This window comes from Oncorhynchus mykiss, chromosome 5, assembly GCF_057628025.1.
Source record: "Oncorhynchus mykiss isolate SJ-2025 chromosome 5, ASM5762802v1, whole genome shotgun sequence".
NCBI classification, from domain to species: Eukaryota; Metazoa; Chordata; class Actinopteri; order Salmoniformes; family Salmonidae; genus Oncorhynchus; species Oncorhynchus mykiss.
The window spans coordinates 16034044-16060076 of NC_143026.1; the positions used below are offsets into that span (position 1 = coordinate 16034044).

Below are 26033 nucleotides of genomic sequence, written 5' to 3' on the forward strand. Positions count from 1 at the left end.
CAGAGCTCCAGAGTTCCTCTGTGGAGAACCTTCCAGAAGGACAACCATCTCTGCAGCACTCCACCAATCAGGCCGTTATGGTAGTGGCCAGACGGAAGCCACTCTTCAGTAAAAGGCACATGACAGCCCGCTTGGAGTTTGCCAAAAGACATCTAAAGGATTCTCAGACCATGAGAATCGAGATTTTCTGGTCTGATGAAACCAAGATTGAACTCTTTGGCCTGAATGCCAATCTTAACATCTGGAGGAAATCTGCAACCATCCCTACAGTGAAGCATGGTGGTGGCAGCATCATGCTATGGGGATATTTTTCAGTGGCAGGTACTGGGACACTAGTCAGGATCGAGGGAAAGATGAACAGAGCCAAGTACGGAGAGCTTCTTGATGAGAGGTTCACCTTCCAACAGGACAACGACCCCAATTAGAAGAGAGAAGCAACCCCACACATGAATGGTCTCAGGATGCTTTACTATTGGCATGACACAGGAAAATGACTTTACCCCAGTCGTCAGCAGTCCAATCACTGTACCTTTTGCAGAAAATCAGTCTGTGCCTGATGTTTTTCCTGGAGAGAAGTGGCTTGATTGCTGCCCTTTGTCAAGAATAACCAGGCCATCCTCCAAATGTCTTCACCTCACTGTGCGTGCAGATGCACTCACACCTGCCTGCTGCCATTCCTGAGCAAGCTCTGTACTGGTGATGCCCCGATCCCACAGCTGAATCAACTTTAGGAGACGGTCCTGGCGCTTGCTGGACTTTCTTGGGCACCCTGAAGCCTTCTTCACAACAATTGAACCGCTCTCCTTGAAGTTCTTGATGATCCGATAAATGGTTGATTTAGGTGCAATCTTACTGGCAGCAATATCCTTGCCTGTGAAGCCCTTTTTGTGCAAAGCAATGATACCGGCACGTGTTTCCTTGCAGGTAACCATGGTAGACAGAGCAAGAACAATGATTCCAAACACCACCCTCATTTTGAAGCTTCCAGTCTGTTATTCGAACTCAATCAGCGTGACAGAGTGATCTCCAACCTTGTCCTCGTCAACACTCACACGTTAACGAGAGAATCACTGACATGTCAGCTGGTCCTTTTGTGGCAGGGCTGAATTGCAGTGGACATGTTTTTTAGGGATTCAGTTCATTTGCATGGCTAAGAAGAATTAATTAGCAATTAATTGCAATTCATCTGATCACTCTTCATAACATTCTGGAGTATATATGCAAATTGCCATCAAACAAACTGAGGCAGCAGACTTTGTGAAAATGTATATTTGTGTCATTCGCAAAACTTTTGGCCACAACTGTACATTGGAGATGAGTAATGCCAGATATGTAAACATTATTAAAGTGACTGGTGTTCTATTCCTTGAACTGCCCAGTGATTTCTAGTCTATGCATACTGGCAGCAGCCTCTAATGTACTAGTGATGGCTGTTTAACAGTCTGATGGCCTTGAGATAGAAGCTGTTTTTCACTCTCTCGGTCCCATCTTTGATGCACCTGTACTGACCTCGCCTTCTGGATGATAGCGGGGGGAACAGGCAGTGGCTCAGGTGGTTGATGTCGGTGATGATCTTTTTGGCCTCCTTGAAACATAGGGTGCTGCAGTTGCCGTACCAGGCGGTGATACTGTCGGGCTGCTTTCAATTGTGCATCTTTAAAAGTTTGTGAGGGTTTTAGGTGACAAGCCAAAATTCTTTAGCCTCCTGAGGTTGAAGAGGCTCTGTTGTGCCTTCTTCACATCACTGTCTTTGTGGGTAGTCCATTTCAGTTTGTCAGTGATGTGTATGCCAAGGAACTTGAAGCTTTCCACCTTCTCCACTGCGGTCCAGCCGATGTACCTGTATATAAGGGTGTGCACCCTCTGCTGTTTCCTGAAGTCCACGAAAAGACAAGTTCCACCTGTCTTTTCACCACTGCACAACCCCCATATGCCACACCATCGGCGTCCCCACAGTTACATCACTTTAATCACCAAGGTAAAGTTTGTTTTATATTCACACATTCGGACAGTCAACAGACAGCCAACGGACAGTCAACAGACAGTCGCCAAAAGCCATTTAAAATTGTAAAAATCAAAACTAATTAATTGATTGTAACAGAAACATAAAATTAATTATGGTTTATTCTATAAATGTCTTGCATAATTTTCCAACCTTTGTTTTGAATACATTTTTTTTTTTTTTGATTTCATATAAATACATAAAATCTATAAAATGCCATTTAAAGCGGTAAAAATCAATAACTAATTCACCGTTTGTCACAGAAACATCAAACTAGGTATGGTTTATTTGATAAATGTCTAGCATTCTGTCAAATCAAAACTGGAATTTCTACTCAAAGCAAAGTTTACAAAAGGAAAACATAAACTCAAATTGTACCTTTTGTAATAACCACCCAGAAATGGTGTTGCTTCTTTTTTGGCATTGTATTCATGTAAGGAAACTGTGGCAAGACATTAGTAGATTTATAATTGAACACATTTCTGAAGATTTTAGAGATGTACTGCTTGGATTCTTTACCTATGATTAGAAATAAGCTGAAACAATTTTATGTAATTAATTTCATTATTCTTTTGGCCAAATTTCATATTCATATTTCCTTTGTTTTGTCGTTATTTAGTATGGTCAGGGCGTGAGTTGGGGTGGGCAGTCTATGTTTGTTTTTCTATAATTTTGGGATTTCTATGTTTCGGCCTAGTATGGTTCTCAATCAGAGGCAGGTGTCATTAGTTGTCTCTGATTGAGAATCATACTTAGGTAGCCTGGGTTTCACTGTTTGTTTGTGGGTGATTGTCTATGTTAGTTGCTTGTGTCAGCACAGTTTTCATTATAGCTTCACGGGCGTTATTTCGTTTATTGTTTTGTATAGTTTGTATTCAGTGTTCAGTGCTTTCTTTTATTAAAAAATCATAATGAACACATACCACGCTGCATTTTGGTCCGCTTCATACGACGATCCTGACAGAATCACCCACCAACCAAGGACCAAGCGGTGTGGTAACAGGCAACGGCAGCAGGAGCAGCGCACGAAGGAGGAATGGACATGGGAGGACGTTTTGGACGGCAAGGGTTGCTACACATGGGAGGAGATCCTGGCGGGAAAGGATCGCCTCCCTTGGGAACAGGTGGAGGCAGCTAGGAGAGCAGAGGCAGCCGGCGAGAGGAACCGGCGATACCAGGGAACACGGCTGGCAAGGAAGCCCGAGAGGCAGCCCCAAACATTTCTTGAGGGGTCGGCACACGGGGAGTGTGGCCAAGGCAGGTAGGAGTCCTGCGCCAGCTTCCCGTGCCCACCGGAGTGAGAGAGGGCGTTGTACTGGTCAGGCACCGTGTCATGCTCTGGAGCACACTGTGTCCCCAGTGCGGGTGCATAGCCCGGTGCGGTACATCCCAGCTCCTCGTATCGGCCGGGCTAGGTTGAGCATCGAGCCAGGTGCCATGAAGCCGGCATACATGGCACCAGCCTTACGCATGGTGTCCCCGGTTTGCCTGCACATCCCAGTGCGGACTATTCCACCTTGCCGCACTGGGCGGGCTACGGCGAGCATTCAACCAGGTAAGGTTGGGCAGGTTCAGTGCTCAAGACCTCCAGTACGCCTTCTCGGGCCGGTCTATCCAGTGCCACCTCCACGCACCAGCCCTCCGGTGGCAGCCCCCCGCACCAGGCTTCCTGTGTGTGTCCAGAGCCCAGTACTCCCTGTTTCTCCTCCTCGCACTCGCCCTGAGGTGCGTGTCCTCGGCCCAGTACCACCAGTGCCGGCACCACGCACCATGCCTACAGTGCGCCTCATCTCTCCAGCGCCGCTAGAGCCTTCCATCTCTCCAGCGCCGCTAGAGCCTTCCTCCTCTCCGGCGCCGCCAGAGCCTTCCTCCTCTCCGGCGCCGCCAGAGCCTTCCTCCTCTCCGGCGCCGCCGGAGCCTTCCTCCTCTCCGGCGCCGCCGGAGTCTCCCGCCTGTCCGGCGCTGCCAGAGCTTCCGCCCCTCAGTCCAGAGGCGCCGGAGCCCCTCAGTCCAGAGGCGCCGGAGCCCCTCAGTCCAGAGCTGCCCCTCAGTCCAGTGGGGCCATTTAGTCTGTTTGTTTTTCTATGATTTTGGGATTTCTATGTTTCGGCCTAGTATGGTTCTCAATCAGAGGCAGGTGTCATTAGTTGTCTCTGATTGAGAATCATACTTAGGTAGCCTGGGTTTCACTGTTTGTTTGTGGGTGATTGTCTGTTAGTTGCTTGTGTCAGCACAGTTCTCTTTATAGCTTCACGGTCGTTATTTCGTTAATTGTTTTGTATAGTTTGTATTCGGTGTTCAGTGATTTTTTTTAAATGAAAAAAATCATCATGAACACATACCACGCTGCATTTTGGTCTGCTTCATACGACGATCCTGACAATTATAAGTGTATGTCTGTCCCTTAAGGTCCTTGTGTAATGTGATGTTGGACCCCCTAGCTCCAATTGTCCTTTGTATATTATTTATCTATCATTGTGTTCCCACATGTACTTCCTGTATTGATTTGTTAATAAAAAATACATTTTAAAAAGACAAATATAAAATTAAAAGGTGTGTCTTAAGAGTTTTTCTGACCGATTGTCGACAGAACGGACTGGCGTGAATTGTATTGGAAGGCCCAGCTACGTTGTTTTATGCACGTTATTGCGGACATGAGCAGAACTTCGGAAGGGGAAAATGGAGTCCCTAGAGAAAGCAAGTGAAAGATTGGTGTCAGGGATGGAGCGGCAGTATTATGATAATGAGACGTGTCCTTGGAAAACGGAGGAGGAATGGAGGGAAAAAGAGAATGGGGACGAAGAGGGTGAGTTTGAGTCGGATAAAAATGGTTGGAAAAATTGAGATTTGTCAGAATGGTAGAAAGTGTATGCAGCGGGAGCTGAAGACAGGAGGAGAAATGGAAGTGAATGAGGGCGAAGTATCGGAGGTGGTAAGTGCGGTAAAGTTATCGGAGACCGAGGTATGTACCGAGGATCAGGATGAAGAAGAGTCTGACAGTAGGAGCGAAGTTTATGGAAAAAAGTGGACTCTTGCCTTTTGGCTGATCCATTTGTGTTTGTTTGCATTTATTTGTGGCAGAGGAAGTATGCGCTCGAAGTAAAACGAATGAGGGCAAAAAGTGAATTGTTTCGTTCTCAAGAAAAGGGCACCAATGAAAGGAGTGATAACTGGGGTAGCAGTAGATATAAACGTTGACCAGCTGAGGGCAAAGATTCCCGGTGTATATGATGCTCGTTGTTTGATGCGACGGCGACAGGGTGGCAAGAGTGGGGAAACAGAAGTCATTGTCTGTTCTTTTGAGTTTTGAAGTTGAGTCTCTGCCTGATAAAGTGAAGTTAGGATATGTGTTATCCTGTACGAGCGCATGTGCCGAATACATTAAGATGTTACAGGTGTCAAGCTTATGGGCATGTGGCAGAAGTGTGCAGGAGGGAGGGTTCAATGTGTGAGAAATGTGCAGAAGGGCATGAGACAAAGGAATGTGTAGTATTTGGGAAAGTAGTGGAATGTGTTAATTGTAGGGGTGCCCTTGGAGCTGGGGATCAGAAATGTCCTGTGCGAGAGAGGCAGGTTTCCAGGGTTAGAGTAGAGCAGAAGTTGTCATGCTGAGGCAGTGAAGAAAGTAGAGGAAGATGGGTTAAGGGGGAGGTGTGGTGAGAGTAGTAGAGATATACCAGTACAGAGGGATAGGCCAAAAAGTGAAATAAGTTTCAGTAAGATTGGATTTTTAGCTTTTATATCAATGGTTATTAATTGTACTGCAGGGATGGATTGGAAATCTCATAAAGTTGGGGTTGTGGTGACAGCTGCAGAGAGGTATTTGGGTGTACGAGACTTGACAGCAGAAGAGTTACAGGATGTGTTAAGTGGTGATGTTCCATCCTTTCAGGGTGATGGCATGAGGTAGGAATACATGCATTTAATTAGTGGAGTAGGGGGGTGTTTATTTTATATAATTTTGAAATGAGTGAGTATACTGTTAGATGGTAGGGTATTTATTTATACATTTTTATTTTTAAGTAAAGTATAAGGGAGTTGTACTCCAGTCTAGTAGGTGGTGGTAATGCAACAAATTGGATGCTAACCGCCGTTAAAAGACACACTTCTTCTTCTATGAGGTTTAAGTGTTTGGACCGAAGCCTCAGTCTTCTGGATACCTCCAATTGTCCACATGGTTGGCTGCCACCGGAAACTTTGGGGAGATTTCCCATTATTTGTATTTTTTTCCCATGAACCCAGAAAACTGAGGCAGTGGGAGAATCTATTCAAGTAAGAACATATATGATCAAAAATGTATTATTAGCTAACTTAGCTTGCTACAGAAATGTAATGTGCAGACGAACTCAAATGAGCTGCTAAGGTAACGTTCACTGCCTTTACATCAGTGGAGGTTGCTGAGGCGAGGACGACTCATAATGATGGCTGGAACGAATCAAATAGAATATCCAGTAACCGAAAGGTTGCTTGATCGAATCCCCGAGCTGACAAGGTAAAAATCTGTCGTTCTGTCCCTGAACAAGGCAGTTAACCCTAGGCCGTCATTGTAAATAAGAATTTGTTCTTAACTGACTTGCCTAGTGATAGGAATTTTTTGGATTGATAGGAATAATGACTAAACAATATCTGCATTTTAAATAGAACTATAACTAATTCAACTCTACTCTGTTTTATTATATCTGATTAACAATATTAATTCATAAGGAAGGGATTGTGGAGCATGAAACAGGGGGTAATAAAATAAATACCATTCCAGCCAGGTTAGAGGGGACTGGAATTGTGGGTTTTTAAGTAAGCAGAAAAGGTTGTTAACCTATGGTTGAACAGACTCAACTTAGCTCTGGGATGCTTAGATAAGGCAGAGTGTGTTTTCTCAGGTTTTCCATTAGCTGGAACGGTCTGCTGAATGGTGATGGATGAAAACTTCAGAAGTTTATCTTGATTTAACTGTGTGTCTGGACTAAGAGAGCACAGGGGTTGGAATGAACTTTTCAACTTGTTGGGTCCTGGTTGATAGGAGGACAAACGTTTTATAACCTATGACGTCATATTTTGTATATAAACTGTTGTTCGTGGTTACATGGGAGCGCGCTCCGAGAGTAAATACTATTATCTAATTTTGTCTATTTTATCCAAATAGGAATCTTACACATTTTTATAAAATAGACAGTGATTTAATTAATGTATAATTAATAGGAATTATGAAATTCCAGTGACACTTAGTTAAAAAAAGGTTAAATAATTTTTTAAAAGTGAACCCATTATGCAGCTGATAATGGCATGCAACGCCAATGCAGCCATATGCCTACAGCAGTGGATCCCAACTCCAGTCCTTGAGTACCCCCAACAGCACCCCTGATTCAACTCATTGAGGGCCTGATAATTAGTTGACAAGAGGAATCAGGTCTGTTTGTCTGGGGCTAGAATAAAACTCTACCCCTTGACATTGTGCATCTGAATTAGATAATAGCTTAACCCACACAATGTTTGTATTGTTCAGCTATATGTTATCAATTTAAAAACTATACCAGTAGGCAATGTATGAGGCTGATCATTATACTAGATTTTCTACATGCCTTGTGCTGACAAGATTGTTTAGTTCATGTCCAACCCTTGCAATCGAGGTGGTGAAATGTCTGGAAGCAGATGGGATCCTTAGCTTAAAACATACAACTACTACCAAGTTCAATGCCAGATACTTTTCTCCCAGAGTGTCTGAGTGGCACTTGGAGGCACCACCGTGATATTGAAGATAGTTTTTTAAAGACTACCACAACTACATTGTCTACACTAAATGTGTTTAAATTGTAAAGGAATGACACTTTTCAAGTTAATGTCACATGCACAGTAAAATGCCTTTAATGCAAACTCAAAAACCAACAATGCAATAATCAAATGTATTTCTAGAAAAAAGCACACAAGAAATATGAAATACACAATAAAGTAAACAAACATACTATATACAGGAAATATTTAAAAAGTTTGTTCCAATACCATATTTACATGTGCAGGGATACTGGGGTGATGGAGGTAGATATGTTTAGGGGTAAGGTGACAGGGATACTGGGGTGATGGAGGTAGATATGTTTAGGGGTAAGGTGATTAGGCAACAGGATGTAAGATAAACAGAGTAACAGCAGCATATTATGTGTGAGTGAGAAAATGGAGTGTTTGTTTTGGAGTGACAGTGTGTAGGGCCCTGTGAGTGTGCATAGACGGTGTAAAACACTGAAATAAAAGGTCAATAAAGATGCAAGGTAAACTTGGTCCGTGTAGCAATTTTGTTAGCTAATTATCAGTCGTATTGCTTGGGGATAGAAGCTGTTCAAGCTCTTGCTGTGCTGCAGCAAAGAAAATCTATGGCATGGGTGGTTGGGGTCTTTCACCTGATATGGAGGTCCAGGATGGCAGGGAGCTCGGCCTCAGTGATGTACTGGGCTGCCCGCACAACCCTCTGTAGCGCCATGTGATCGAGGGCGATGCTATAGCTATACCAAGCAGTGATGCAGCCAGTCTATAAGCTCTCAAAGGTACAGTTGTAGAACCTTTTCAGGATTTGAGAGCCCATGCCAAACTTTTTCTGCTACTCTGTTTATTATACAAACATAGTCACTTTACCTACATGTACAAATTACCTCGACTAACGTCATTTTATTGTTGCACCTTCATTTTTTAATTAATTATTTTCTTCAGTTTATTTCAGTAAATACTTTAACACTTATTTTTCTTAACTGCATTGTTGGTTAAGGGCTTGTAAGTAAGCATTTCACTGTAAGGTCTATCTATACCTGTTGTATTTGGCGCATGTGAATTATATATCTTTTTGATTTAGTGACGCCAAATTAATATCACCTGTCTGCCCGGTGAATGAAGAATCCATCGAGTTGGATAGCCATGGGGTGCATCTTGTTTGAGAACCACATTTCTGAAAAGCAAGGAACATGGCAATAGTTGGGCCATAAGAAATACTTTTTATTCAATGTGGCTAGGCAAAGCAAAGATGACAAAATACTTGTCTTTACCCTTGGACAACAATATGGCTTAAAGTACAGTATGTTTACAATATCAACAAGTCTTTTAAACGTTCCAAATACATTATATTCATACAGTTTAAGGGGGCACTTTTGTCATGACAAGGTGCTCTACTCAATCATTCAAATTGTCCAAAGCACAGCATATGACAACCATGTCATATAACTGAGGGGAGTCTTCTTTCATGTCTGGAAAAAGATGAACAAGTAGTAGAATCGGATGCTGCTGCAGCATGACTCCTCTTCACAGGGGGAATCCAGTCAACATGGGTGTCTTGATATAGGTCAGCTGGGGAACCTACTGTACATAAACAAATGAGAAGCACACCTGACGTTAGAATATCAAATCTTCAGGTCACCTATACCACCGGGGCTCTTAAGTGTCTGGTTGTGTTTAATTCATTCAGGTGTTTTAGTGTTATATAAAGATGACATCTATTGTTGGGCTAGAGCAACCGTTACCATTGGTTGGTCCAGCATATTCCATTGAGGCCTTTGTCCTATGCGGTAATGTCCATACATTTTCCCTCGTGTTATGAATAAAGTTATAAAATGATCATTGAGTTATCATATGAATGTTTTTTTGAACAATACATTTCCTTCAGACTATATGGACATCATATTGTACAATTTGTGTCTACCCTTTTCATGGTCATGGCAAGAAGGGAACCTTTTGTAAAATGAACGTAATATTTTACATTTCATAGCAGATACTGAGAATATACGCAGCGGGTTAGAAGAATTAGGATAAGGTCGTGAAACAAGTTAAGGTTAGCTAAAAAGCGAAATAAAACTTTTTACGTCAATTTGCGAAAAACTGGATCCCTTTTAGCCAAGACCGCTTTTCAGCCTAGATTATTACACAGAGGTAAAGACCGTTTCAAGTTGGATATTCAACGGATATTCGCGCTTTCAAACCTCAAAAGCTTTCAAACCACTTGAGCCACAGACTCCAAATAACTGTCATGATGTTGGAAAAATTGTGCACAACATTGCACAGGTCTTATTTTCACAATTAGGACATTAATTTCCTTTCCAAAGCTAATAAACGTGGAAATGTGAGCAGCATTTTGTATTCCAAGTTGAATTAGTTAGGGAGCATAAACAAAGTACAATGTTTTTTTACATTCACATTTCAATAGCTACCTACTGACCTGGTGACTTCAAACAAGGTTCAGAATGTCCACTGACTTACCCTTCTTTATTGCACAGCCTTTAGTTTGTGCATTTTCATCTCACATGCTTTTACATTCATTTTTCAAAAATTTGAATTTCAATAGCTCCTTGGTCATGTGACCTAGTGACTTCAAACAAGGTTCAGAATGTCCACTGACTACCCTTCTATATTGCAGCCTTTAGTTTGTGCATTCTCATCTCACATGGTTTTACATAAATTCTTCAAAATGTAGAATTTTAAGAGCTCTTTGGTCATGTGACCTAGTGACTTCAAACAAGGTTCAGAATGTCCACTCCGTGGGCCTACACATTGCACACCCTTTGGCCATTTATCTCACATGGTTTTACATGCATTTTTCAAAATGTAAAATTTCAATAGCTACTTGGTCATGTGACCTAACGTCCAATGACTGCCCTTCTATATTGCACTCACTTGTTTGTGTACTGTAAAATCACGCAGTGTAACGTACATTTTTCATAGTTTCAAATTTGCAATAGCTCCTTGGTCATGTCAATTACACACCTAAGAAGCATGCAGTGGATGTACACCCATGTTGCTAATTTCTAGTCATGTATCTTCTATATTGTTGTACATTAATATTAGTTTGACAATTAGGGGGTTCAGTTCAGTGTTGTGTTTACCCTTTTCTTTAATATGTATCTACAATAATTGGTAGTTCTAAGTACCTATTTCCCCTGTTTTTTTATTTGTCCACAGTATTTAACAGCGGTACACAATAGGAGAGACAGATAATATCTCCTTTCGTCATTAATATTAACCATAAAGGAAAAGGGCATAGTACGAGAGTCATGCTATTACTTGTCCAAAGCAGGGATGGAGTGTGAGCTGGTGAGGTAGGCTGCAGTGGGTTTGCTGGTCAATACATATACTGAACATGTAACCACAGTAATGGTGGCCAGTAAATCAATGAATAAAAATGTAATATTGACAAATTAAACATAAATTGTAGACCTTTAGTATTTTCCAACATGTCAGACACTTAATTGAAGTTAAGTATGAAACATTTCATAGTGTTAACTTTCTCTTTATCCCTAGTTGATGTACATTTCAGAGCCTCTTCAGTGTGGATGGGGTATAGCATACATTTTTAACAACAAAGACAGCACTTCCAGTTTGTGTTCTTTACTCTGTTGAACTCGTTTGTCTTCATTCCTAGGCACAGCACATGGAACCACCGTTGGCATGCAAAACATTCAATCAAAACAAAACATAACACGTTATAAATAATATCAAACATCAATGCAGTATGACGAATGACGAATTAGTCATCCATTGTGTTATATCATAAATGGTCTTACATGCCATCACTCTTGTCAAGATTAGAAACATGTTAAATAAAGTTACTAACCCAGTCAGTCTTTGGGCCACATCCAGGTTCTTTATCAGTGGCACACATGAAGCAGTTGTTGGCTTTGTTGAACTCTGAAATCATAGGCATGAACTGAACATATGGCTGTCCCACACAACTACATAAACATAAAGAATTTACATTTACTTTGAATTAAACGTCCTTACATACCAGACATTTTTTGTCTATCCTCAGCCATTTCTTTCCGCAGTTGCCATGTGTTTTTGAAGGTTCCATATCAATTTGGAAGGGGATGGCCATCTACACCAAAAAAATAAATGACGTTTTTTGACCTAATTATCACATAACAGCTAACATTTCATTATTGAAAATATAACTATCAAACCTGCATTACAAAGACCCCACAGCTGAAGGTGTCCTGCTGCATGTTGTGAGTTATTTCCCCTCCTTTCCACTTTATGTCCACCCAGTCTTCTTTTCCATGGCAGGATCTTCTCATTTTGAAGTATTCTCTTTTTATGTAAAAATAATGGAATTATGATTAGTTATAGGCAAATGGATACACAAGCCAACTTTGTATGCTGTTTTCCTTATAACTATAATCTGGTAGTAATTTATTAGTATAGGTAATTTCCTTTATTCCCCATTCTACACAGCCTAAATTATAGGCACTGAACCATTTACAGGACAATAATAAAAGTAGCATATAGGATCCAACTCTATAACAGAGTGAATAAATGTAGAGCGTTTGTAGACTTTAAGAAAAAAATATGAAGTGACAGTTTCATCAGTCCGTGTTTAAAGAAAGTCATATCACAAAGATCACAGATGACAGTGCCCACCAAATCTATGACAATAGAGAATGAATTATAAACACCAAAGTGTGTTTGTCAAAATAATATCTGAAAATATCAGTTGTTGAACATAATACTTCTATTTGCAATAGCAATTTATGATATATGCAGTGGAGGAATATTCCATGTACCAAAACTACATGTAGGATGGACATAAGACATTCCCACATACAGTATTTAAAAAATATATTATTTCACCTTTATTCAACGAGGTAAGCCAGTTGAGAACAAGTTCTCATTTACAACTGCGACCTTGCCAAGATAAAGCAAAGCAGTGTGTCACGAATCCCGCTTCCTGAGTCTGTGTTTGCCTGTGTTTCTGTCCTGGAGTGTGTTTCCGATGTCCTGGAACGCACCCTGTCTGGTTGCCGGGCGAATTAGCTTGTTGGGAGATCGATGTTCACCCGCACCTGTATCCCATCAGTAATCTGCACACCTGTCCTGATCATCACCTCTCCCCTTCAAAAGCTCTGACCTGACATCCATTCCCTGCTGGATCGTTAGCCATGAACAGTATGTTGTGCCAGAGTATCAGCCTCAAGTTGGATAGAATTTGTTTTGTTGTTTGTTACGTATTGCTTGCCTTGAACTTACCTCTGTTTGTTCTGTCTTCAGTTACTCACCCGGATCATTTACCCCATTCCCGCCTGATCGTCAGAGGATTCCGCTTCCCCATTGGATCCACCTATTTACTCCCATCAACTCACCACCGCTACCCGCTACACCACCTGGATATATCTACCCATTCACATTCACTTGTAAATAAATACTCACCTTCTTCCTACTCTCCTTGTCCTGGTCTGCTTCTGGGTTCGATTTTGAAGAATCGTGACACAGTGTGACACAAACAACAACACAGAGTTACACATGGAATAAACAAACGTACAGTCAATAACACAATAGAAAAGTCTATATACAGTGTGTGCAAATGAAGTAAGATTACGGAGGTAAAGCAATAAATAGGCCGTTGTGGCAAAATAATTACAATTTTGCATATAAACACTGGAGTGAGATGTGCAGAAGATGAATGTGCAAGTAGAGATACTGCGGTCCAAAGGAGCAATTTTTGAAATATAAATAAATAACAATATGGGGATGAGGTAGTTGGATGGGCTATTTACAGATGGGCTACGTACAGGTACAATGATCTGTAAGCAGCTGTAACGGCAGATTTCCTACTCTTCGTCTGAAGAGGAGTAAGGATCGGACCAAGATGCGGCGTGGTAAGTGTTCATGACGATTTTAATAAGAAAAGCACTGAACACTATGAAATACAAAAACAATAAACTAATACGTGAAATAACCAAACCGAAACAGTACCGTGTGGCGATAAACACACACACGGAAACAAACACCCACAAACCAACAGTGAAACCCAGGCTACCTAAATATGGTTCTCAATCAGGGACAACGATAAACAGCTGCCTCAGATTGAGAACCATATCAGGCCAAACACAGAAATAGAAAAAACATAGAAACACAAACAGACTGCCCACCCCAACTCACGCCCTGACTATACTAAATAAAGACAAAACAAAGGAAATAAAGGTCAGAATGTGACAGCTGCTCTGATAGCTGATGCTTAAAGATAGTGAGGGAGATATGAGTCTCTAGCTTCAGTGATTTTTGCAATAGGTTCCAGTCATTGGCAGCAAAGAACTGGAAGAAAAGGCAGCCAAAGGGGGAATTGGCTTTGGGGGTAACCAGTGAAATATACCTTCTGGAGCGCGTGCTGCGGGTGGGTGCTGCTATGGTGACCAGTGAGCTGAGATAAGGCGGGGCTTTACCTAGCAAGGACTTATAGATGACCTGGAGCCAGTGGGGTTGGCAACGAATATGAAGTGAGGGCTAGGCAACGAGAGCATACAGGTCGCAGTGATGGGTAGTATATGGGGCTTTGGTGACGAAACGGATGGTACTGTGATAGCAAATTGGATGCAGTCTGAGTCGAGTGTTGGAGGCTATTTTGTAACTGACATCACCGAAGTCAAGGATTGGTAGGATAGTCAGTTTTACGAGGGTATATTTGGCAGCATGAGTGAAGGCTGATTTGTTGCGAAATAGGAAGCCAATTCTAGATTTCATTTTGGATTGGAGATGCTTAATATCTGAAAGTCTGGAAGGAGAGTTTACAGTCTAACCAGACACCTAGGTATTTTTAGTTGTCCACGTATTCTAAGTCAGAACCGTCCAGAGTAGTGATGCTAGGCGGGTGGGCAGATGCGGGCAGCGATCGGTTGAAGAAGCATGCATTTAGTTTTACTTGCATTTAAGAGCAGTTGGAGGCCACGGAAGGAGAGTTGAATGGCATTGAAGCTCGTCTGAAGGTTAGTTAACATAGTGTCCAAAGAAGGGCCAGAAGTATACATAATGGTGTCGTCTGCGTAGAGGTGGATCAGAGAATCAACAGCCACAAGAGCGACATCATTGATGTATACAGAGAAGAGTCAGCCCGAGAATTGAACCCTGTGGCACCCCCGTAGAGACTGGCAGAGGTCCGGACAACAGGCCCTCCCATTTGACACACTGAACACTATCTGAGAAGTAGTTGGTGAACCAGGCGAGGCAGTCATTTGAGAAACCAAGGCTGTTGAGTCTGCCGATAAGAATACGGTGATTGACAGAGTCGAAAGGCTTGGGCAGGTCGATGAATACGGCTGCACAGTATTGTCTTTTGTCGATGGCGATTATGATATTGTTTAGGACCTTGAGCGTGGCTGAGGTGCACCCATGACCAGCTCGGAAAACAGATTGCATAGCGGAGAAGGTACGGTGGGATTCAAAATGGTCTGTGATCTGTTTGTTAACTTGGCTTTCGAAGACCTTAGAAAGGCAGGGTAGGATAGATATAGGTCTGAAACAGTTTGGTTCTAGAGTGTCTCCCCCCTGAAGAGGGGGATGACCGTCGCAGCTTTCCAATCTTTGGGGATCTCAGACGATAAGAAAGAGAGGTTGAACAGGCTAGTAATAGTGGTTGCAACAATTGAGGCGGATAATTTTAGAAAGAGAGGGTCCAGATTGTCTAGCCCAGCAGATTTTTAGGGGTCCAGATTTTGCAGCTCTTTCAGAACATCAGCTATCTGGACTTGGGTGAAGGAGAAATGGGGAGGCTTGGGCAAGTTGCTGTGGGGGGTGCAGAGCTGTTGACCGGGTAGGGGTAGCCAGGTGGAAAGCAAGGCCAGCTGTAGAAAAATGCTTATTGAAATTCTCGATAAACGATGATTTATCGGTGGTGACAGTGTTTCCTAGCTGAGGTGCAGTGGGCAGCTGGGAGCAGGTGCTCTTATTCTCCATGGACTGTACAGTGTCCCAGAACTTTTTGGAGTTTGTGCAAATATCTGTTTGAAAAAGCTAGCCTTTGCTTTCCTAACTGCCCGTGTATATTGGTTCCTAACTTCCCTGAAAAGTTGCATATCGCGGGGACTATTCAATGCTAATGCAGAACGCAACAGGATGTTTTTGTGATGGTCAAGGGCAGTCGGGTCTGGAGTGAACCAAGGGCTATATCTGTTCCTGGTTCTACATTTTTTTAAATATGGGCATGCTTATTTAAGATGGAGAGGAAAGCACTTTTAAAGAATAACCAGGCATCCTTTACTGACGGAATGAGGTCAATATCTTTCCAGGATACCCGGGCCAAGTCGATTAGAAAGGCCTGCTCGCTGAAGTGTTTTAGGGAGCGTTTGTCTGTTATGAAGGGTGGTCGTTTGACCGCGGACCCACTACGGACACAGGCAATGAGGCAGTGATCGCTGAGATCCTGGTTGAAGACAGCAGAGGTGTATTTAGAGGACAGGTTGGTCAGGATGATATCTATGAGGGTGCCCGAGTTTCCAGATTTGGGGTTATATCTGGTAGGTTCCATGATAATTTGGGTGAGATTGAGGGCATCTAGCTTAGATTGTAGGACGGCCCGGGGTGTTAAGCATATCCCAGTTAACAATATCCCAGTTAACAGTACAAACTCTGAAGATAAATGGGGGGCAATTAATTCACATATGGTGTCCAGGGCGCAGCTGGGGGCTGAGGGGGGTCTGTAACAAGCGGCAACAGTGAGAGACTTATTTCTGGAAAGGTGGCTTTTTAAAAGTAGAAGCTCAAACTGTTAGGGCACAGACCTGGATAGCATGACAGAACTCTGCAGGCTGTATCTGCAGTAGATTGCAACTCCACCCCCTTTGGCAGATCTGTCTTGGCGGAAAATGTATACACATAGAGGCATTTTTCGACTGATTTTACCACTCAGAATCCAGAATGGATATGACAATGAGGCCAGCACAGGATGTAATACACCCTTACAACAATCTACTTATTGATCTTCTTGACTTCTTATCTGGTAAACTGCTACTGTGTGTCAAGAAAAGAGCCCCAATTAGGGGTTACTGTACTCCAGCAAAAAAAGCTGATTTAGATTGAAAATTATTGCCCTGTGTCTCCGTTCATAGAGGCATGAGAGACTAGTCAGTGGTAGAATTGAGTTGGCACTTAATTGCCCAAACACCCATAGACCCACAAGGTTGAGGTTACTCATGGACAGTAATACATTTTTGCATTGATGCATTGTCTTCTAACTGTCCAAGAATAGGATCCAAAGTGTTAGGAAATATTTGTTCCCATAAATACAAAGGAGGATGTCTCTCCTCATACCTCTGGCACTTTAGTCAGACTGCCTGACTGTGCACCACAGAGCCAAACAGGAGAGAATACATACAGGTCAACGGTGCCAATTGAAAGTCAAGGGGTGTGTCTGTGCCTTTTGGATTACTCTCTCTTTACAGAGAACCCCTGTGGTTCAAGTCTGCTCTGCACATGTCTGAAAGTGACAGAGCCAGCAGCCAAGAGAGTTGTTCACAGTATGTCATAAAAAAGTATTACACTTAGATCCAGTACAATGGAATAACTAAGATCTGAATTTGAATGCAGCGTGTTCCGATTCCTCCTTCTCCTTCTGTCCATCAGGGTCAACCAAAAACCACAACCCTCATACCTCTTCAAAAAAAGTACCTAAATCAATTTTGGAAAAAGGATTCTACACACAAAAGACAGGAATTTATTTTCACAGTTAGATAAATGGTAGGCCATGCATCAAATAACTATTTTCATCAGAAAAACGAACCCTCAAATGCAATATTGCATTTTGTAAGTTGTCTGCAGGTGGCTTGTTGTGAATGCACTCAAATATCAAGTCATTATCAGGTTATGTAAAATGCGTTCTAATACTCTATTTGTCTTAATGTACAGTATATGAAAGTGATGCTATGAAAATTATTATTTCACGGTATCAAGCTGACTGTGACTGACAAATCACTGCCTATTACTGTGATTAAAAAGAGGTCTACCTGTGCGCCTTCCTTTAAGCACCTCTGTTCGAACACCTGTCCTGTCCTTGATCCATACCACATACAGTGGGGTAAAAAAGTATTTAGTCAGCCACCAATTGTGCAAGTTCTCCCATTCCTCCATGCAGATCTCCTCTAGAGCAGTGATGTTTTGGGGCTGTTGCTGGGCAACACAGACTTTCAACTCCCTCCAAAGATTTTCTATGGGGTTGAGATCTGGAGACTGGCTAGGCCACTCCAGGACCTTGAAATGCTTCTTACGAAGCCACTCCTTCATTGCCCGGGCGGTGTGTTTGGGATCATTGTCATGCTGAAAGACCCAGCCACGTTTTATCTTCAATGGCCTTGCTGATGGAAGGAGGTTTTCACTCAAAATCTCACGATACGTGGCCCCATTCATTCTGTCCTTTACACCGATCAGTCGTCCTGGTCCCTTTGAAGAAAAACAGCCCCAAAGCATGATGTTTCCACCCCCATGCTTCACAGTAGGTATGGTGTTCTTTGGATGCAACTCAGCATTCTTTGTCCTCCAAACACGACGAGTTGAGTTTTTACCAAAAAGTTATATTTTGGTTTCATCTGACCATATGACATTCTCCCAATCTTCTTCTGGATCATCCAAATGCTCTCTAGCAAACTTCAGACGGGCCTGGACATGTACTGGCTAAGCAGGGGGACACGTCTGGCACTGCAGAATTTGAGTCCCTGGTGGCGTAGTGTGTTACTGATGCTAGGCTTTGTTACTTTGGTCCCAGCTCTCTGCAGGTCATTCACTAGGTGAATTTTGAGGATTGAACCGTGTGGTTCTGGGATTTTTGCTCACCGTTCTTGTGATCATTTTGACCCCACGGGGTGAGATCTTGCGTGGAGCCCCAGATCGAAGGAGATTATCAGTGGTCTTGTATGTCTTCCATTTCCTAATAATTGTTCCCACAGTTGATTTCTTCAAACCAAGCTGCTTACCTATTGCAGATTCAGTCTTCCCAGCCTGGTGCAGGTCTACAATTTTGTTTCTGGTGTCCTTTGACAGCCCTTTGGTCTTGGCCATAGTGGAGTTTGGAGTGTGACTGTTTGAGGTTGTGGACAGGTGTCTTTTATACTGATAAGTTCAAACAGGTGCCATTAATACAGGCAACGAGTGGAGGACAGAGGAGCCTCTTAAAGAAGGTCTGTGAGAGCCAGAAATCTTACTTGTTTGTAGGTGACCAAATACTTATTTTCCACCATAATTTGCAAATAAATTCATTAAAAATCCTACAATGTGATTTTCTGGAGAAAAAAAATCTCATTTTGTCTGTCATAGTTGAAGTGTACCTATGATGAAAATTACAGGCCTCTCTCATCTTTTTAAGTGGGAGAACGTGCACAATTGGTGGCTGACTAAATACTTTTTTGCCCCACTGTACAGCCATTTGCGGATCTTTTCAGTGTCCATGCGAAAGATAGTTATTGCGAGGCTGGTACATTTTTTACAATTATTATTATTATTATTATTTTACACCCATTTGAAATGAAGGCCTACAGATTTAAGTCTAATAGCATGAGATGAAAGTACGAGAGGTCGACCGATTAATCGGAATGGCCGATTAATTAGGGCCGATTTCAAGTTTTCATAACAATCGGTAATCAGCGCCAATTTCCGATTATTAAAAATAAAAAATATATATTTTATTTTTATTCCTTTTATTTAACTAGGCAAGTCAGTTAAGAACACATTCTTATTTTCAATGACTGCCTAGGAACTGTGGGTTAACTGCCTTGTTCAGGGGCAGAACGACAGATTTTCACCTTGTCAGCTCAGGGGTTCAAATCTTGCAACCGACAGTTAACTAGCCCAACGCTCTAACCATTGCACTCCACGAGTAGCCTGCCTGTTACGCGAATGTAGTAGAAGCCAAGGTAAATATCTAGCTAGCATTAAACGTATCTTATAAAAAACAATCAATCATAATCCCTAGTTAAAACTCCTGATCCAGTTTAGCAGGCAATATTAACCAGGTGAAATTGTGTCATTTCTCTTGCGTTCATTGCACGCAGAGCCAGGGTATATGCAACAGTTTGGGCTGCCTGGCTCACTGCGAACTAATTTGCCAGAATTTTACATAATTATGACGTACATTGAAGGTTGTGCAATGTAACAAGAATATTTAGACTTAGGGATGCCACCCATTAGATAAAATACAGAACGGTTCCGTATTTCATTGAAATAATAAACGTTTTGTTTTCGAAATGATAGTTTCCGGATTCGATCATATTAATGACGAAAGGCTTGTATTTGTGTGAGTTATTATGTTATAATTAAGTCTGATTTGATAGAGCAGTCTGACTGAGCAGCAGCAGGCCCGTAATCATTCATTCAAACAGCACTTTTGTGTGTTTTGCCAGCAGCTCTTCGCAAGCACAGCGCTGTTTATGACTTCAAGCCTAATGTGAAATGGCTAGCTAGTTAGCTGGGTGTGTGCAAAATATTGTTTCAAACGTCACTCGCTTTTAGATTTGGAGTAGTTATTCCCCTTGCAGATGGGTAACGATGCTTCGAGTGTGGCTGTTGTCTATGTGTTCCTGGTTCGAGCCCAGGTAGGGGCAAGGAGGGGGACGGAAGCTATACTGTTACACTGGCAATACTATAGTGCCTATAAGAACATCCAATAGTCAAAGGTATATGAAATACAAATGGTATAGAGAGAAATAGTCCTATAAATACTATATTAACTACAACCTAAAACCTCTTACCTTGGAATATTGAAGTCTCATGTTAAAAGGAACCACCAACTTTCATATATTCTCATGTTCTGAGCAAGGAACTTAAACGTTAGCTTTTTTACATGGCACATATTACTTTCTTATCCAACACTTTGTTTTTGCATTATTTAAAACAAATTGAACATGTTTCATTATTTATTTGAGGCTAAATTTATTTTATTGATGTTTTATATTAAGTTAAAATAAGTGTTAATTCAGTATTGTTGTAATTGTCATTATTACAAATTTAAAAAGAAAATAAAAAAACTGTCCGATTAATCGGTATCGGCTTTTTTTGGTCCTCCAATAATCGGTATCGGCCTTGAAAAATCATACGGACATGACCAAAGAGCTATTGAAATGTTACATTTTGAAAAATTAATGTAAAATGTGAGATGAAAATGGACAAACTAAAGGCTGCAATATAGAAGGGTAGTAAGTGGACATTCTTAACCTTGTTTGAAGTCACCAGGTCACATGACCAAGGAGCTATTGAAATTCTACATTTTGAAAAATGCATGTAAAACCATGTGAGATTAAAATGGACAAACTAAAGGGTGTGCAATGTCTATGCCATCGGGTTAGCTACAACCAGTTTTGAAAGTGTTTGGAATAATGGTTAAAGAGCTATTGAAATGTTACATTTTTGATTTGTCACTATGTTGACGGTCCGTAACTGCTGTTGGTGGACGTAAGGAAAACTACATGCGAATATCCGTCGAATATCCAACTTGATACTCTTTACCTCGGTCTAGATTACATGGTTGCTTTCAAGACAAGGTCGTTCTAATTGATCTGTTGTCAGTAGAGTAGGCCTAGACTACCATCGTATTAAAAAAATATTCTGTTAATGTCTCCAGTGATATGAAGTGTAGTAGAATTGCATTTAAAGTTATCAACGGCCACATTTTTCCCGTGCAAAGGAAAGAAACGTCTCTGATTTAGCCTATTAACATATGCCACTACGCGCTTATTAACAGCCTAAATGATCACTATCCAATCTACTCATCACATTAGGAATAGTAGGTTCACATTAGCCCGCAAATGCGATGATAGAGGCATGCAATACTTTGTTATAAGGGGCATTTTTATGGTGAAAAAAAATGGATTTCCAAAACTTGAAACTCACGCGACACATGCTAAAAGCTAGACTACAAGCTATCGAGCCAACTAAATCTGCTTAGTGTTGTTAACGCCTGGTTAGCATAACAGCGAAACTAAAATCAAAATCGATAAGACTTGACCTACCAATGATGAAATGATCGTAGCAAACCCTGTATTGACAGCTGTCTGTGTTGAGGTCTTGACGGGCAAAAAGGTTTCTTCGCTTCTCTGAGTTCTTGAGTCTTATCTCATTGGTATTGCCAATGGTGTTTCATGATTGCGGGGAATCTGTAAACATCTTTTCCCCCCTTTGTGTTTCCGGCCTCGTTTGAGCAGCCATGTACTCCACAGAAAATGACCGTTGTGATGAATCAACTAGTTCTAGTAACTTTTATCATGCAGTTTGGGGTAGCCCCTCGGCTGTTGTCAGAATAATGCATGCAGTAGTCTTCCAACATAGCCGCCAGGAGGCGTTCTACGTCAACTGAAAGCTCTCCAGGGTTGCCAGGTCCAACAGAAATCTCTATCCCGATGACATGTGAAAACCCACTCACAAGGCCTTTTTGCAGCAAGAGGGGAGTTGCCACATTTATCCAATAAACCCTTTTCCCATAACGTTTTCGAGCGAAATAGGAAGGAATATCGACATTATTTTTAACAACGTAGGCTAAGAAGCAAAATTAGGTTTTTCCATCAAAATAATAATTAAAGCGAATTTAAGGATATGTTGCAAGAGAAAAGACAAACCGCCCTTATTAAACTCTAAAGATCATTTTCCATCAATGGATGTCAGTCAACTTGTTTTGACTGCTATGATTAGGCAACAAGGCCGAGGTGTGGTATATGGCCAATATCCCATGGCTGAGGGCTGTTCTTAGGACATAGGACATATACCACAGGCCATATACTACAAAGAACAGCCCTTAGCCGTAAAAAGTAAGTTGTCATTCCCGTGGTACGCCTCTGATATACCATGACTTTCAACCAATCAGCATTCAGGGCTCAAAACACCCAGTTAATAATTGTAAATCAATCCTGTTTGCGCATGTGCATAACTATCGATAAATCCGTCAGGAGAGTTTGAGCGAAGAAAGTTAGACAGGATCTTGAAATCTCTGTGCAAGAAGCACTTGGATGAACTTAAACAAACTAATGTTAGACTATATTTTGGCAATTGTGCCATTATTATGTGCCAGAGGTTAAGACTACAAACCGTTATAAATGGCCTATATGTGAGATTTATTTATTTTATTAGGCATAGGCTACTGACTAAAATCTGGGTTTATAATTGCAATTACATTTTGCCATGGTTTGCTGAGCTAGATGCAGGTAGGCTATAGCCCCTGATAGGCCAACATCTAATTTCAGGTAAAAGTCCACATTGAAACTGACATTACATGTGGAGAATGATACATTTGCGATAGAGCTGTGACCAAGACCACAATTTAATTAACTAAACATGGCCATTAGTAATGGCAAAATCACACAAGGCTACAACAACAAACGGAGTTATAGGCTGTTAATTACATCTGTTTGTCAGCTCCAGGTAGACTACATAAGTGGCACAAAATGATTTGCAATGACTCCAGTGATATAATCATTTCAATATATATGTATTGTATCAAATGGTAGGTTACAGTAGCCTGCAATGGCTTATAAAGTAATAGCCTACTTGATGGCCGATATATGCAAATGTAACCTATGATTATCCATTTTCAATGTGGACTTTTGACCATAACACCAGCACACAAGGAAGTAACTTCCATTCCAAATTTCCACTCACGCAGTGCTCCAGACCCTAGAACTGTGCATGAGTAAAACCCTTCACTAGATAGTGTTAAGTCTACATTAGAATTAATTTTACTTTAAACCACCTCTGAGAGAAACGCCTAAAGTAGTTTTCCAATGCTTTGTTCCCGTTCTCTCAGTTCTAGTGCTCTAATATGTTTTATGGAAACAGGGTGTCTCCATAATGACCAATCTAAATAGCCTACCTACAACTTGCAAAAAGTTGTCACTACGTGCATTGTCTCAGCTGAAGCACTCACTCAAGCAGTGCTCTCAACACGCACACACACACACACATCTTGCTGCTGTGATTGCACACTGTGGTATTTCACCCAATAGATATGGGAGTTTATCAAAATTTGATTTGTTTTCGAATTCTTTGTTGGTCTGTGTAATCTAATATGGTCATACGTTTTGCAGGAGGTTAGGAAGTGCAGCTCAGTTTCCACCTCTTTTTGTGGGCAGTGTGCACATAGCCTGTCTTCTCTTGAGAGCCAGGTCTGTCTACAACGACCTTTCTCAATAGCAAGGCTATGCTCACTGAGTCTGTACATAGTCAAAGCTTTCCTTAATTTTGGGTCAGTCACAGTGGTCAGGTATTCTGCCATTGTGTACTCTCTGTTTAGGGCCAAATAACATTCTAGTTTGCTCTGTTTTTTTGTTAATTATTTCCAATGTGTCAAGTAATTCTCTCTTTGTTTTCTCATGATTTGGTTGGGTCTAATTGTGTTGCTGTCTTGGGAATCTGTGGGGTCTGTTTGTGAACAGAGCCCCAGGACCAGCTTGCTTAGGGGACTCTTCTCCAGGTTCATCACTCTGTTGGTAATTGCTTTGTTATGGAAGATTTGAGAATCGCTTCCTTTTTGATGGTTGTAGAATTTAACGGTTATTTTCTGGATTTTGATCATTAGCGGGCATCGACCTAATTCTGCTCTGCATGCATTATTTGGTGTTTTACAATGTACACTGATGATATTTTTGCAGAATTCTGCATGCAGAGTCTCTATTTGGTATTTGTCCCATTTTATGAATTCTTGGTTGGCGAGCAGATCCCAGACCTCACAACCATAAAGGGCAATGGGTTCTATAACTGATTCAAGTATTTTTTTACCCAGATCCTAATTGGTATCGTTCACAGCTTTGTGGAGTTACCTGTGGTGCTGATGTTTAGGCTGAGGTATTTATCATTTTTTTGTGTGCTCTAGGGCAACGGTGTCTAGATGGAATTTGTATTTGTGGTTCTGGCAGCTGGACCTTTTTTGAAACACCATTATTTTTGTCTTACTGAGATTTACTGTCAGGGCCCAGGTTTGACAGAATATGTGTAGAAGATCTAGGTGCTGCTGTAGGTCCTCCTTGGTTGAGGACAGAAGCAGCAGATTATCAGCAAAAAGTAGACATTTGACTTCAGATTCCAGTAGGATGAGGCTGGGTGCTGCAGACTGTTTTAGTGTCCTTGCTAATTCATTGATATATATGTTGAAGAGGTAGGGGCTTAAACTGCATCCCTGTCTCACCTCACGGCCCTGTAGAAATAAATGTGTGGTTTTTGCCAGTTTTAACCACACACTTGTTTGTGTACATGGATTTTATAAAGTCGTGTGTTTTTTCCCCAACACCACTTTCCATCCATTTGTATAGCAGACCTTCATGCCACATTGAGTCAAAAGCTTTTTTGAAGTCAACAAAGCATGAGATGACTTTGCCTTAGTTTTGGTTTGTTTGTTTGTCATTAGGGTGTGCAGGATGAATACGTATGATAATTTTATAAAAAGCCAATTTTACATTTGCTCAGTACATTGTTTTCACTGGGGAAATGTACAAGTCTTCTGTTAATGCAGAGAATTTCCCCAAGGATGCTGTTGACGCACATTCCACGATAGTTATTGGGGTCAAATTTGTCTCCACTTTTGTGGATTGGGGTTATCAGTCCTTGGTTCCAAATATTGGGGAAGATGTCAGAACTGAGGATGATATTAAAGAGTTTAAGTATAGCCAATTGGAATTTGTGGTCTGTATATTTTATCATTTAATATAGGATACCATCAACAGCACAGGCCTTTTTGGGTTGGAGGGTTTGTATTTTGTCCTGTAGTTCTTTCAATGTAATTGGAGAATCCAGTCAGTGCTGGTTGTCTTCAATAGCTGATTCTAAGATTTGTAATTGATCATGTTTGTTTTTGCTGTTTGTGCTTAGAGCCAAAATGATTGGAAAAGTGGTTTATCCACATCTCAATTTTTGATAGATAACTCTGTTGTTGTTGTTTGTTTGGTGTTCCAATTTTCCCAGAAGTGGTTAGATTCTTTGGATTCTTCTAGTGTATTTCTGTATTGTTTTAGTGATTCACCATATTGAAGATGTAGGCTCAGGTTTTCTGGTTCTCTATGTTTTTGGTTGGATAGGTTTCTCAATTTCTTTCTTAGGTTTTTGCATTCTTCATCAAACCATTTGTCATTGTTGTTAGTTGTCTTAGGTTATCTGCTTGAAATTTTTAGATTTGATAGGTCAAATATACCGTTAAGGCTTTCTACTGCCAAGTTTACATTTTCCCCATTACAGTGAAATGTTTTGTCCAGGAAGTTGTCTAAAAGGGATTGAATTTGTTGTTGCCTAATAGTTATTTGGTAGACTTCTACACTCCTATCTATAGCATTTCTTTATATTG

General features: G+C 41.3%; 2 long non-coding RNA genes across 5 annotated transcripts; one reads left to right on the top strand and one right to left on the bottom strand.

Annotated features, from left to right (window-relative positions):
• The first annotated feature begins 4699 nt into the window (after positions 1 to 4699).
• LOC149983176 (uncharacterized) lies at positions 4700 to 13178 on the top strand. The gene is made up of 2 exons (XR_016495899.1): positions 4700 to 4808; positions 13010 to 13178. It is a non-coding gene; the product is annotated as an uncharacterized LOC149983176 (long non-coding RNA).
• Positions 8954 to 22047, bottom strand: LOC110523302 (uncharacterized). 4 transcript variants are annotated; one of them, XR_016495898.1, is made up of 7 exons: positions 21724 to 22046; positions 13169 to 13200; positions 11926 to 12052; positions 11751 to 11840; positions 11580 to 11653; positions 11315 to 11383; positions 8954 to 9334 (listed from the first exon to the last, which is right to left on the bottom strand). It is a non-coding gene; the product is annotated as an uncharacterized LOC110523302 (long non-coding RNA). The 4 variants fall into 4 exon arrangements; XR_002473430.3 differs by lacking the exon at positions 11315 to 11383 and having other exon boundaries at positions 13169 to 13197; positions 21724 to 22047; XR_002473427.3 differs by lacking the exon at positions 11315 to 11383 and having other exon boundaries at positions 21724 to 22047.
• Between the last annotated feature and the right edge of the window lie 3986 nt (positions 22048 to 26033).